Genomic DNA, 13130 nt, shown 5'->3' with positions numbered 1-13130 from the left:
GTGGAATATTACATGCATAAAAACTGCACATGACAAATACATACAGCTTAATATTTTATCATAAAGCAAATAATTGTAGAACTACTACTCAAGTCAAGAAATAGAGTATCACCAGCATCCTGGAAGGTCCCTTCATGCCCCTTCCCAGTCACCAACTCCTTTCTCCCCGCAAGGGTCAATACTGCCCTAACTTTCATCGTAATAACATCCTTGTTTTTCTTTATATTTTAGCACCTGAAAATGTTTGTATCCCTAAATGCTAAAATGTAGTTTGGTTTATTTTTTTGTTGCTTGACATTATATAAGTGGAATCATGTAGTGTGTGTTTTATTCTGTGTGTCTGTCTTCTTTGGCGTACCATTACATTTTGGGAGTCATTCATGCTGTTGTGAGTAGCTATAGTTCATTTATTTTTTTTTATTGCTGTGTTGTACTCCATTATAGTACAAATATACCACATTTATTTATTCTACTGTTAGACTTTTCCCATTTTTGCCTATGTAAACTTTTTACTGAAACATTCTTCCTAACATTTTTGCATGTGTATCTTGGTGGAATTGATGAGTCATAGGACATAAGTGTCTTCAATTTTAGTAGATAATGGCAAACTGTTTTCTAAAATGATTGTACTGAATTTTTCTCCCACCAGACCTACAGAGTTACCAATGGCCTACATATTTGCCAATATTGGTATTGTCAATCTTTTTAAATTTAGCCACTCTGCTGAGTATTTTGGTGTGGTTTTATTTTGCATGCTCTGATTACCTATTACCCATGCAGTGGAGTATTTTTTCACATGTGTGTTAGCCATTTGGATATTAACTTTGGGAGGTGCCTTTTCAAATTTCTTCCTCATTTTTTCTATTGTGATATTTCTTTTTCTTACTGATTTGTAGGAGTTGTTTATATATCCTAGATATAAGCCCTTGTTAGATATATATGGAAATATCTTCTACCCTATAACTTCTTAATGGTATCTTTTGAAGAACAGAAGTTCTTTTTTTAAACTTTTTTTTTTTCACAAATTATATCAAACACTTAAAACATTTGGGAACGTTAAACATTAATTCTTAATTCAAAATAATGACATTCATATAATATGTCCTGGTGTTGGCCAATATGAAGTTTACTTAAATTTAGTATTTAAAAAATTTTTTTATTGGAGTATAGTTCATTTACAATGTTGTGTTAGTTTCAGGTGTACAGAAAAGTACATCAGTTATACATATACATATATCCACTCTTTTTTAGATTATTTTCCCATATAGGCCATTACAGACTATTGAGTTGAGTTCCCTGTGCTATACAGTAGGTCCTTATTAGTTATCTATTTTATATATAGTAGTGTGCATATGTCAATCCCAATCTCCCAATTTATCCCTCCCCCTCTTACTCCCTGGTAACCATAAGTCTGTTTTCTACATCTGTGACTCTATGTTTTGTAGATAAGTTCATTTGTACCCTTTTTTAGATTCTACATATAAGTGATATCACATGATATTTGTCTTCCTCTGTCTGACTTACTTCAGTCAGAATGATAATCTCTAAGTTCATCCATGTTGCTGCAAATGACATTATTTCGTTCCTTTTTACGGCTGAGTAATATTCCGTTGTATATATGTATCACATCTTCTTTATGCATTCATCCATCAGTGGACATTTAGACTGCTTCCATGTCCTGGCTATTGTAAATAGTGCTGCAATGAACACTGGGGTACATGTGTCTTTTGGAATTATGGTTCTCTCTGGATATATGCCCAGGAGTGGGATTGCTGGATGCTCTATTTTTAGTTTTTTAAGGAACCTCCATACTGTTCACCATAGTGGCTGTAACAATTTACATTCTCACCAACAGTGTAAGAGGTTTTCCTTTTCTCCACACCCTCTTCAGCATTTATTGTTTGTACATTTTTTGATGATGGCCATTCTGACCAGTGTGAGGTGATACCTCATTGTAGTTTTGATTTTCATTTCTCTGATAATTAGTGATGTTGAGCATATTTTCATGTATTTTTTGCCCATCTGTGTGTCTTCTTTGGAGAAATGTCTATATAGATCTGCCCATGTTTTGATTGGGTTGTTTGTTTTTTGATATTGAGCTGCATGAGCTCTTTGTATATTTTGGAGATTAATCCCTTCTCGATTGCTTCACTTGCAAATATTTTCTCCCATTCTGAGGCTTGTCTTTTTGTTTTGTTTATGGTTTGCTGTGCAACAGCTTTTAAGTTTAATTAGGTCCCATTTGTTTATTTTTGTTTTTATTTTCATTACTCTAGGAAGTGGTTTGAAAAAGAACTTGCTGTGATTTATGTCAAAGAGTGTTCTGCCTATGTTTTCCTCTAAGAGTTTTATAGTATCTGGCCTTACATTTAAGTCTTTAATCCATTTTGAGTTTATTTTTTGTTTATGGTGTTAGGGAGTGTTCCAATTTCATTCTTTTACGTGTAGCTGTCCAGTTTTGCCAGCACCACTTATTGAAGAGGCTGTCTTTTCTCCATTGTATATTCTTGCCTCCTTTATCAAAAATAAGGTGACCATATGTGCATGGGTTTATCTCTGGGCTTTCTATCCTGTTCCATTGATCTATATTTCTGTTTTTATTCCAGTACCATACTGTCTTGATTACTGTAGCTTTGTAGTATAGTCTGAAGGCAGGGAGCCTGCTTCCTCCAGCTCCTTTTTTCTTTCTTAAGATTGCTTTGGCTATTCAGGATCTTTTGTGTTTCCATGCAAACTGTAAAATTTTTTGTTCTAATTTTGTGAAAAAAGCTGTTGGTAATTTGATAGGGATTGTATTGAATCTGTAGATTGCTTTGGGTAGTATAGTCATTTTCACAATATTGGTCCTTCCAGTCCAAGCACATGGTATATTTCTTCATCTGTTTGTTGCCTCTTTGATTTCTTTCATCAGTGTCTCATAGTTTTCTGAGTACAGGTCTTTTGCCTCCTTAGGTAGATTTATTCCTAGGTATTTTATTCTTTTTGATACATTGGTAAATGGGACTGTTTCCTTGATTTCTCTTTTTGATCTTTCATTGTTAGTGTATAGGAGTGCAAGAGATTTCTATGTATTAATTTTGTATCATGCAACTTTACCAAATTCATTGATGAGCTCTCTAGTTTTCTGGCAACATCTTTAGGATTTTCTATGTATAGTATCATGTCATCTGCAAATGACAGTTTTACTTCTTCTTTTCCAATTTGTATTCCTTTTATTTCTTTTTATTTTCTGATTGCCATGGCTAGGACTTCCAAAACTATGTTGAACAGAAGTTCTTAATTTTAACAGAATCAATTTGATCTATATTTTCATTTACAGTTAATGCTTTTTGTGTTCTGTTTAGGTAGTCTTTCTCTACCTAGCAGTTATGAATATATTCACCAATATTATCTTCTAACAGGTTATTGTTTTGTCTTTTACATTTGATCTGTAGTCCACCCAGAATTGATTTTTTGTGTATAGTGTGATAAAGGGAGTTGACATTCAATTTTTTTTCCACATGGGCATCCTATCACACCATCTTTGTTGAAAATTTATCTTTCTGGAATCTTCCATCTATTTCATCATATTCATCTATTCTTGGGCTAATATTATACTGTCTTATTTAGTATTTTTTTAGCTAGTTTTGTTATTGAGTAGATGGAGTCTTCCAAAATTTTTCTTTTTTAACAATATCTTCACTATTTGTAGGCCTTTGCATTTACATATAAATTTTGAAATAAGCTTATCAAGTCTGTCCTCCTCATCTTAAAAGTTGAGATACTGATGAGGATTTTATAGACTCTATAGATCAGTTTACAGAGAAATTATCTCTTTACTATATCAAGTCTTCAAATCTAGGAACAGCTTCCCTCTGGTTTACTTGACTTTTAATTTTTTAATTAATGTTTGGGTTTTCTGAGTTAATTTTTATATGTGGTGTAAGTTACATATCAAAGTTCATTTTTTGAACATAGCTATCCAATTGTTCCTGCACAATTTTATAAAAACATTTATTATTTCTCCATTGACTTGACTTTGTGCCTTTGTTGAAAATCAATTGTCCATATATGTTTGCGTCTCTTTTTGGACTTTCTGTTTTGTTCCAGTGATCTATTTGTCATCCTTATGTCTATCCCACTCTGTTGGTTATTATATTTTTAGGTAGTGTAAATCATCCAACTTTGTTCTTTTTTGAAATTTTTCCAGTGACTGCAGGTCCTTTGCTTTTCCGCATGAATTTAAAAATCATTTTGTTGATTTCTACAAAAAAGCCTACTGAAATTTTTATTGGGATTGTGTGTTGCAGCTGTAGGTCAGCTTAGCAAAATTTGACATCTTAAAAATATTGCATCTTCCAATCATGCACAACATATATCTCTCCATTTATTTTTTATTTTATTTTTAAAATTTTATTTATTTATTTATTTATTTATGGCTGTGTTGGGTCTTGGTTGCTGCTCCCAGGCTTCTTCTAGTTGCAGCAAGCGGGGGCTACTCTTTGTTGTGGTGCACAGGCTTCTCATTGTGGTGGCGTTTCTTGTTGCAGAGCACAGGCTCTAGGCACACGGGCTTCAGTAGTTGTGGCACGCGGGCTTCAGTAGTGTGGTGCACGGGCTTAGTTGCTCTGTGGCATGTAGGATCTTCCTGGACCAGGGCTCGAACCTGTGTCCCCTGCATTGGCAGGCGGATTCTTAAGCACTGTGCCACCAGGGAAGTCCCTCTCCTTTTATTTTGATCTTCTTAAATTCTTTTTTTTTAAAGTTTTGGTGAGCCTTCTGGAAACTCATCACCTACTGGCTACCTTTCCCTGTCTCTTTCACTTTCTCTGAAGTAATTGCTCTGTTTTTTGTTTTTTAAAAAATATTTATTTATTTATTTTTGGCTGTGTTGGGTCTTAGTTGCGGCATGCAGGATCTTTCATTGTGGTGTGTGGGCTCTTGGTTGTGGCACATGGGCTTCTTTCTGGTTGCAGTAATGGACTCCAGAGCATGCGGGCTCAATAGTTGTGGTGCCTGGGCTCTCTAATTGTGATGTGTGGGCTCCAGAGTGCATGGGCTCTGTAGTTGTGGCACATGGGCTCTCTAGTTGTGCCCCATGATATGTGGGATCTTGGTTCCCCAACCAGTCGAACTCACATCCCCTGCATTGGAAGGTGGATTTTTAACCACTGGCCCACCAGGGAAGTCCCAGATCTTCTTAAATTCTTTCAGCAACGTTTTCTAATTTTCCTAAGTTTTTCATGTTTTTTGATGTTATTATGCATGGTATTGTTTTTTAAAATTTCATGTTCTGATTGTTCAGTCTTGTATGTAGAAATACAATTAATTTTTGTATATTGGTATTGTAATACTGCAACCTTGCTGTGTTAGCTCACTTTAGTTCTAATAGCTTCTTTGTACAGTCCATCAGATTTTCCATCCTGATGATCATGTCATCTTTTTCCTTTTACTTCTTGCTTTCCAATTTTATGCCTCTAATGTCTATTTATAACCTGATTGCACTGGTTATAACCTTCAGTGTAATGTTGAATAAAAGTGGTAAGAGTAGACATCCTTGTCTTGTTCCTGATCTTAGAGGGAAGTGTGGTGTTGACCGTAGGTTTTTGGTAGATATGCTTTGTCCATTTGAAGAAGTTCCCTTCTATTCCTGGCTTGCTGAGAGTCTTTATGAGAATGGAGGTTGGATTTTGCCATTTACTTTTTATACATGTACTGAAATGATATATGGTTTTTCTTTTTTTAAATTAATATGGTGAATTACACTGATTTTTTTTAACATCTTTATTGGAGTATAATTGCTTTACAAAGTTGTGTTAGTTTCTGGTATATAATGAAGTGAATCAGCTATATGTATACATATATGCCCATATCCCCTCCCTCTTGCGTCTCCCTCCTACCCTCCCTATCCTACCCCCCTAGGTGGTCACAAAGCACCGAGCTGATCTCCCTGTGCTATGTGGCTGCTTCCCACTAGTTATCTATTTTACATTTGGTAGTTTTTATATGTCAATGCTACTCTCTCACTTCATCCCAGCTTACCCTTCCCCCTCCCTGTGTCCTCAAGTCCATTCTCTACGACTGTGTCTTTATTCCTATCCTGCCCCTAGGTTCATTAGAACCATTTTTTAAAAAAAGTCAGCCTTGCATTCCTGGGACAAATTGCACTTGTTTATGATGTTTTATCCTTTTTATATATTGTTGAATCTGATTTCCTTAAAATGTCTGTGGTTTTGTTTTAAGTGTAATGATGGCCTTGCAGAATGAATTGGAAAATAACCCCTCTTCTTTAACTTTCTGAAGAGTTTTTATAGCAATGGTATTATTTCTTCCTTAAATATTTAGTTGAATTTACTTGTGAGTCTTTCTGGCCTGGAATTGTCTTTGTAGGAAGGGTTTTAACTATGAATTTTACATTTTTGGAAATATAGGACTATTCATTAAAGTAACCTACTTAATTTTGTGCGAGTTGTGGTAATTTGTATCTCTCAAGGAATTTTTCCATTTCACTTACGTTGTCAGATTTATTGGCATAAGGTTTTAACAATATTTCATTCTTCTCCTTTTAGTATCTGTAGAAACTGTAATGATTTTACCTCTCTCCTTGCTGATATTCATAAATTGCATTTTCTCTCTCTTTTCCTTATTAATCTGGATAGAGGTTTGTCAGTTTTATTGAACTTCTTTTGGCTTCATTAATTTTCTCTATTGTTTTCTTTTTACTATTTCATTGTTTTCTCCCCTGATATTTTTACTTGCTTACTTTGGTAGTTTCTTTAGTTGGAAGCTTTATGCTACTGATTTGATTCCTTTTCTGACATAGGTGTTAGGGCTATAGGTTTCCCTTTAAATTATTGATTTAGCAGCATCTCACACATTTTGATATATTGCATATTCATTTTCATTCAGTTCAAAATAGTTTCTACTTTCCCTTTTGATTTCTTTTTTGATCTATGGGTTATTTGCAAGTATTTTATGTAGTTTCTAAATATTTGGGAGATTTTCCAGAGATAATTCTGTTATTGATTTCTAAGTTAATTCCATGGTGGTCAGAGAACATACTTTGTATGACCTGCATCCTTTAAAATTTTTTGAGACTTCCTTTACAGCCAAGAATATGGTCTATCTTGGTCATGGTCAGTGTAAGATTGAAAAAAAAAAGGGTATTTGCTGTTGTTGAGTGGAGTTTTCCATAAATATCAATTAGATTGAGTTGGTTGATTGTGTTTTTCAAATCTTCTATATCCTTACTGATTTTCTCTGTCCTTATTCAGTCAGTTATTGAGAGAAGGTTTGAAATCTCTGATTATAGTGGGGGCTTCAATTACATGTATATTAGGGTGTTTGAAGTCATACTATAGCTAATGCTCTGTTAATTATTTTTTAGTCTTTTTTCTCTTTGTGATATATTTATTTTAGTGTTATTTTCTTCTTCAATGTCTTATCTACTGTGAATTCTTTCCAGTGGTGCTTTCATCTCAAGAAGTTTGATATGGTTCTTTTTGTAATACCTTCTCTCTCACTACTTTCTGAACATTTGGAATACAGTTAGAATATCTTTTTAAATGCCCTTGTCTGTTAATTTTAACATCTTTGTGAGTTTTGGGTTTGTTTTGATTGGTTGATTTTTCTCCTCAATATATTCCTGTTTTTTTGCATGCTGAATAATTTTTGATAGAATGGCGGCCATCGTAAATTTTACATTGTTCGTTCTGGTTATTTTATTCTTATAAACTTCTTGAGCTTTTTTCTGGGCTGGGATTTCATTAAGTTACTTAGAAACTGTTTGATCCTTTAAAATCTTACCTTTACCATTTGTTAGGTGGGAGTAGAACACTGTTTGGTCTAGAGCAAATTGTTTCCCACTACTGAGGCAAGAACTTTCTGCGTACTCAAGTCTCTGTAAATTATGAGGTTTTCCAGTCTGGTTGGGGGAACAATCACTTTTTCTGTCCTTGTGTGAGCTCTAGGAATTGTTCTTTGTAATTCTTTTAGATACTTCTTCCCTGGCTTGTTTCCCCCCATGTATGCACTGATCAATACTCTGCTGAGTACACAAGGAAGACCCTCTACTGATGTCCAGTTCTCTTTCTCTACAGCTCTTTCTTCTCCCTCTTTCCAGCCAACTTTAGCCGCATTGGTCTTTCCAAACTCTAGGCTGCATCTCTTCACCACAGGGGGTCTATTAGACTACGTTCCCCTTCCTCTGTCGTGGTCTGGAAACTATTTCATGGCAGTATGCTGGTACTATTGTAGGGCTCTTCTCTTTCTTTTTCTGTCCTATGCTTTCTCTTGGGTTCTGTTCTGATAATTATTCACTATCATTTTAACTTTCTTATGCTGTCAAACATATGTTTTTTATATTTTATCTAATTTTTCTAGTATTCTTTTGTAAAAGGTTTGGTAGACATTACTGTTTCCACTTGTTGGAATAAGAAGCCCCAAACCTTTTAATTTCAATGAAGTTTTTTCCAGAGGAGTGAGCAGTTATTTCAGGTCTGGTGGGGTACCCAGGTAGATTCTAAGTGAGATTCAGCGATGGTCATCTGTCATGTCTGACAGTTCTTGAGGAGGAGCCTAGTGGAAACGTCTTCTCTGGTGAGGATTGAGGAGACAATTGAGAGGGTGCTGATCCTGAGGGGAGAAGGAGCCAGACAGAATGAACTTCACCCAAGAACTGAATCTGGGTTATTAGAGAAGAGGAGGAGTAAGTATGATGTCAGTCATTCATATTTCTTTTCTGTCCAGCTCCCATTAGATTTACATAGAGTTGCTCAGAGAGAGTTGACTGTATGTTAAAACAGAAAGGGCACTTTTACTAAAAATTGTGCCAAAAAATAAAAGGAGCCAGAGGCCCTCCATCAGCAGCTGGGAGCAAGAACCAGTGAAATTTGAGTTATTACTGTTAATACGACCCTTTAAGAACACCCTGGCTGGTGAGGCTTGGAGAAATCAGGTTACATACGGGCCAGGTTAGCCTGGAGCCAGCTGAAATTTTATGGAGTTTCTTTAATAAAAAGAGTCCCTGGAATCCCCCTCCCCTCCCCCCATAAAATAGACAACTAATGAGAACCTACTGTGTAGCACAGGGAACTCTACTAGATGCTCTGTGGTGACCTAAGTGGGAAGGAAATCCAAAAAAGAGGGGATATATGTATATGTATAGCGGATTCATTTTGCTGTACAGTAGAAACTAACACAACATTGTAAAGCAACGATACTCCAATAGAAACTAACTAAAAAAAAATAAAAAGAGTCTTTGGCACAAACCCATTGTCCATCAGAAACTAGCCTGAGGCCAGAAACTCATTTTACCTTGACCTCAGAATGTCCATCAGATGGTGAGGCTCTTGCCTGGCACTGATATTTTTCTGGGCTGGTATTCAGATTGACTTGAAGTCCTTAAAATTTTGCAATGAGTCATACATAGTTCCAGGTTTGCTGAAACTTAATATGGCAATTTGTTGGTAAACTGTAGGCATTGTGAAGATATAAAGTGATTAATATGGGGATTGTCCTGGTGGTTAAGAGTCTGCCTGCCAATGCAGGGGACACGGGTTTGCTCCCTGGTCCGGGAAGATCCCACAGGCCACGGAGCAACTAAGCCTGTGCACCACAACTACTGAGCCTGCACTCTAGAGCCCGTCTGCCACAACTACTGAGCCCGCGGGCCTAGAGCCCGTGCTCCGCAACAAGAGAAGCCACCGCAATGAGAAACCCGCGCACCGCAACAGATAGTAGCCCCCGCTCACCGTAACTTAGAGGAAGCCCGTGGGCAGCAACAAAGACCCAACGCAGCCAAAAATAAATAAATTTATTAAAAAATGATTAATATGATGCATAAAATGAAAGAGAGGTAGTGGAGGTGGGGCGTGGGGAAACTATTTCCAGTGAACATAGCTCTAGTTCATCAGATGAAATCTATATTTCACTCAGCAGAAGGTACAAATCTGTACTGCATTAACTCTGCAATTCTAACAAAAACAAAGACAGGATGGCAAATATTTAAACAGTGATTAAAACGTCGCCCAGGCAATAGGAAATGTCTCCTCTTGCCATCTGTTTGCTTGGATGAAATAAAATAAATGAGGGGCACACAAACCATGTCTTCCTGGTTGCTCTCAGGGACCCTTCTCTGGCACAGAGGCAGCACCCTCAATCATTAATTTGAGTCCTGTGGATCCCACTGGAAAGACCCTATTGAGAAAGAACTCTGACATCTGTTAATGGCTAAAAGGGTCTCCAATATATATTTTTCTTTTAACATATATTACTTATATAAATGGCAGGGTGCAATCAGAGCAGATTTCTCTACCAGAAGTTTGAATGCTTGATTCAGAACAAACCCATATTTGATTTGGTAGTATAATTTTTCTCCCCAACTCCCTCATTTGGCTCTTTGCCACCTGTTAGTCTAATTGCAGGGGTGGCAGCCTGAGATTCTACAGCCCTCCAGGGCAACTTGAAGAAAATGTTGCCATTACTAATTTTGGTGTTGCTGTGACTGAAAGTAATACTCTGCGTTTGAAAAACCTAAAATGATATGACAGCACAGAAGCACCTAAGTACACCTCACAAATCTATATTCTATTAAAGTTCAACATTGCATTCATGTCAAAAGTGACCCTGAAACAGTCTCACTCGAGCTTGTAGTCAGGATGACCATAGCTTTGATCACACCCCACTCAGCGTTTGCTCTCGTCATCTGGAAAGCGGAGCCGCTTGGTGTGCTGGCACAACGTTGTCACGGTGCTGCCGTGCTCTTCTGCAGGTGGGCGGGTGGCCTGGTGACTTAATTCACATTGGTAAATAGCATTCACTGTCACATTCTCAGCTCTGGACTAAATACTGCAGGTGAGCGGCCAAGGGAAGAGGCCGCCTTATGAAGTGAATTGTGTCCCCTCACCGCCCCCCCGCCCTGCCAAAAAAGAAGATATTTTGAAGTCCTAACCCCCAGTACCTCAGAATGTGATCTTAGTTGGAACTAAGGTCATTGCAGATCTAATTAGTTAGGATGAAGTGACCCTGGAGTAGAGTAGCCTCCTAATCCAATATGACTGTGTCTTTATAAGAAGATGGCCATGTGAAAACAGAGACACACGTGGAGGATGGCATGTAACAACGAAGGCAGAGATTGGAGTTACGAGGTTGCAAGCCAAAGATTGCCAGAGACTGCCCAAACCCACCAGAAGCAGGAGAGAAATGGGGAAGGATTCTCACCTAGAGGTTTCTGCAGGAACGTGGCCCTGTTGACACTTTGATTTTGGACTTCAAGTCTCCAGAACTGTAGACAATAAATTTCTGTTGTTTTAAGCCACTTGGTTTGTGGTGCTTTGTTCCAACTGCCCTAAGAAACTACTACAGTGTGGAATGCCTTGTGTCCTTGGGCAGCATGGGGCTAGTGATGGATCTATTTCATATGCACAGTGTAGTAAGGATGACATGTGGAATGGACAGAGGACCAGTGGAGTTACTAGAAGAGGCAGTTTTTTTTTTTTCTGCCACGTTTTGTGGCATGTGGGATCTTGGTTCCCTGGCCAGGGAGAAAACCCGCGCACCCTGCAGTGGAAGCATGGAGTCTCAACCCCTGGACTGCTTGGGACGTCCCTAGAGGAGCAGATTTTAAGCTGATTTCAGGGTGTCATCATGCGAGTCCTCAAATTCATTTGAAGTGATTTTGTTTCTCCCCTGTGCAGTCTGGACCCAAGAGAAGGCAATCTGTAATCAGGGCTGAAGTGGCCAAATCTTTCTCCTCCCACCACAGAGAGTACACTCATTTGAATAACATGAACTAGTCCTGGCTTAATAGACACCCTCTTTATTACTAGTGGGTCAACAAAAGTATAGGGTAGACTAATTGCATAGATAAAAAGGAATTCGGAATGTAGAATGTTAAAGCCAAGGGTCCAGTGGCTAATTATTCCGCATCCAGTATAACTTATCCTAACCCAAGTAGCTGGTCTAAAACCCAAATGACTAGAACCTTGATGAAATTTCCTTTTAAGGTGCTAAAAGAGAGATTCAGACTTTGAATTTGTTGAATTAGTGCAAATTTGGGTCCAGCGCCAGTCTATTAGCCCATTCCAGCCCTTATAACGTGAACGCAGGTCGCTTGGTTCCATGCCCATGCTGGAAGCTCCAGGAAGCTCTGGTGCTCCCGGCTGGCTTCCTACCATACCAGAGCCATGTCCACTCTCTAAAATGAGTATCTCACCATGTTGCTTCCCGTGTACAACCTTTTGGTGGCTCTGGCTGCCTATGGATCAAATCGAAGCATGATGTTTTGACAAGCCTCTATGATCTGTCCCTGCTCTGGACTCCTCTCTTGCCGTCCTCTCTTTTTAATTTTACATCTAGCTTCACAAAATTACTTGTCATTTCCACAGTGCATCGTTATGTGTCCTGCCCCTGTGGTGTTAACTTACTATCCCCTAAACAGACAATGTCATTTCCTTCTTTTTCTACTAGGAAGACGCTAGATAATCTTCAAAACCTTGTAAGGAACACTTTCCTATGAAAGCCTTCCTTGACCTCTGCCTCCAAATAGTCTTAAAATAGATTCCTTCTTTGTATTATTTTTTGCATACTTATTTACTGTGCATCTCACACTGTATTTAATGATTTGTTTATAAATCATCTCCCAATTAAACTGTAAGGGAAGGAACTATGTCTTATTTATATCAGGATGCGAAGTAGTATGCGCATTGCCTACAGAAGGTGATTAGTAACTATTTAAATGCATTTGTTCACTCAACAAATATTTATTGTGGCATTTAATGTGCCAGTCATCGTTTTGGACCTTGAGTAAACAAGACAGATAAGGAGATTGCCTACAAGGAGCTCACATTCTGGTAGAGAAGAAAGATAAACAAGTAAACAAGCAGAAATGATATATACTTTCAGGTAATGATACATGCTATGCAGAAAAACAAACGACTGTAAGAAGTTGTTGGTCATCGGAGATCCTCTTAGACTCACAAGTCAATGAAACTTACTAAAAAAGGCAGACTTCTCTCTAATCAACCTTGATTGCTGATAGCTTTCTTATCCATATTATGGTGGAGGGATGGGAACATATGAGACATACCAGGCCAGGAGCTTTACATACATTATCTTGTCAGATTTTATAATGCCCTTGAGACAGGTGCTGT

This window comes from Kogia breviceps, chromosome 16, assembly GCF_026419965.1.
Source record: "Kogia breviceps isolate mKogBre1 chromosome 16, mKogBre1 haplotype 1, whole genome shotgun sequence".
In the NCBI taxonomy this organism is placed as follows: Eukaryota; Metazoa; Chordata; class Mammalia; order Artiodactyla; family Physeteridae; genus Kogia; species Kogia breviceps.
The sequence above is the reverse complement of the archived record's forward strand: the minus strand, read 5'-3'. Positions refer to the sequence as shown.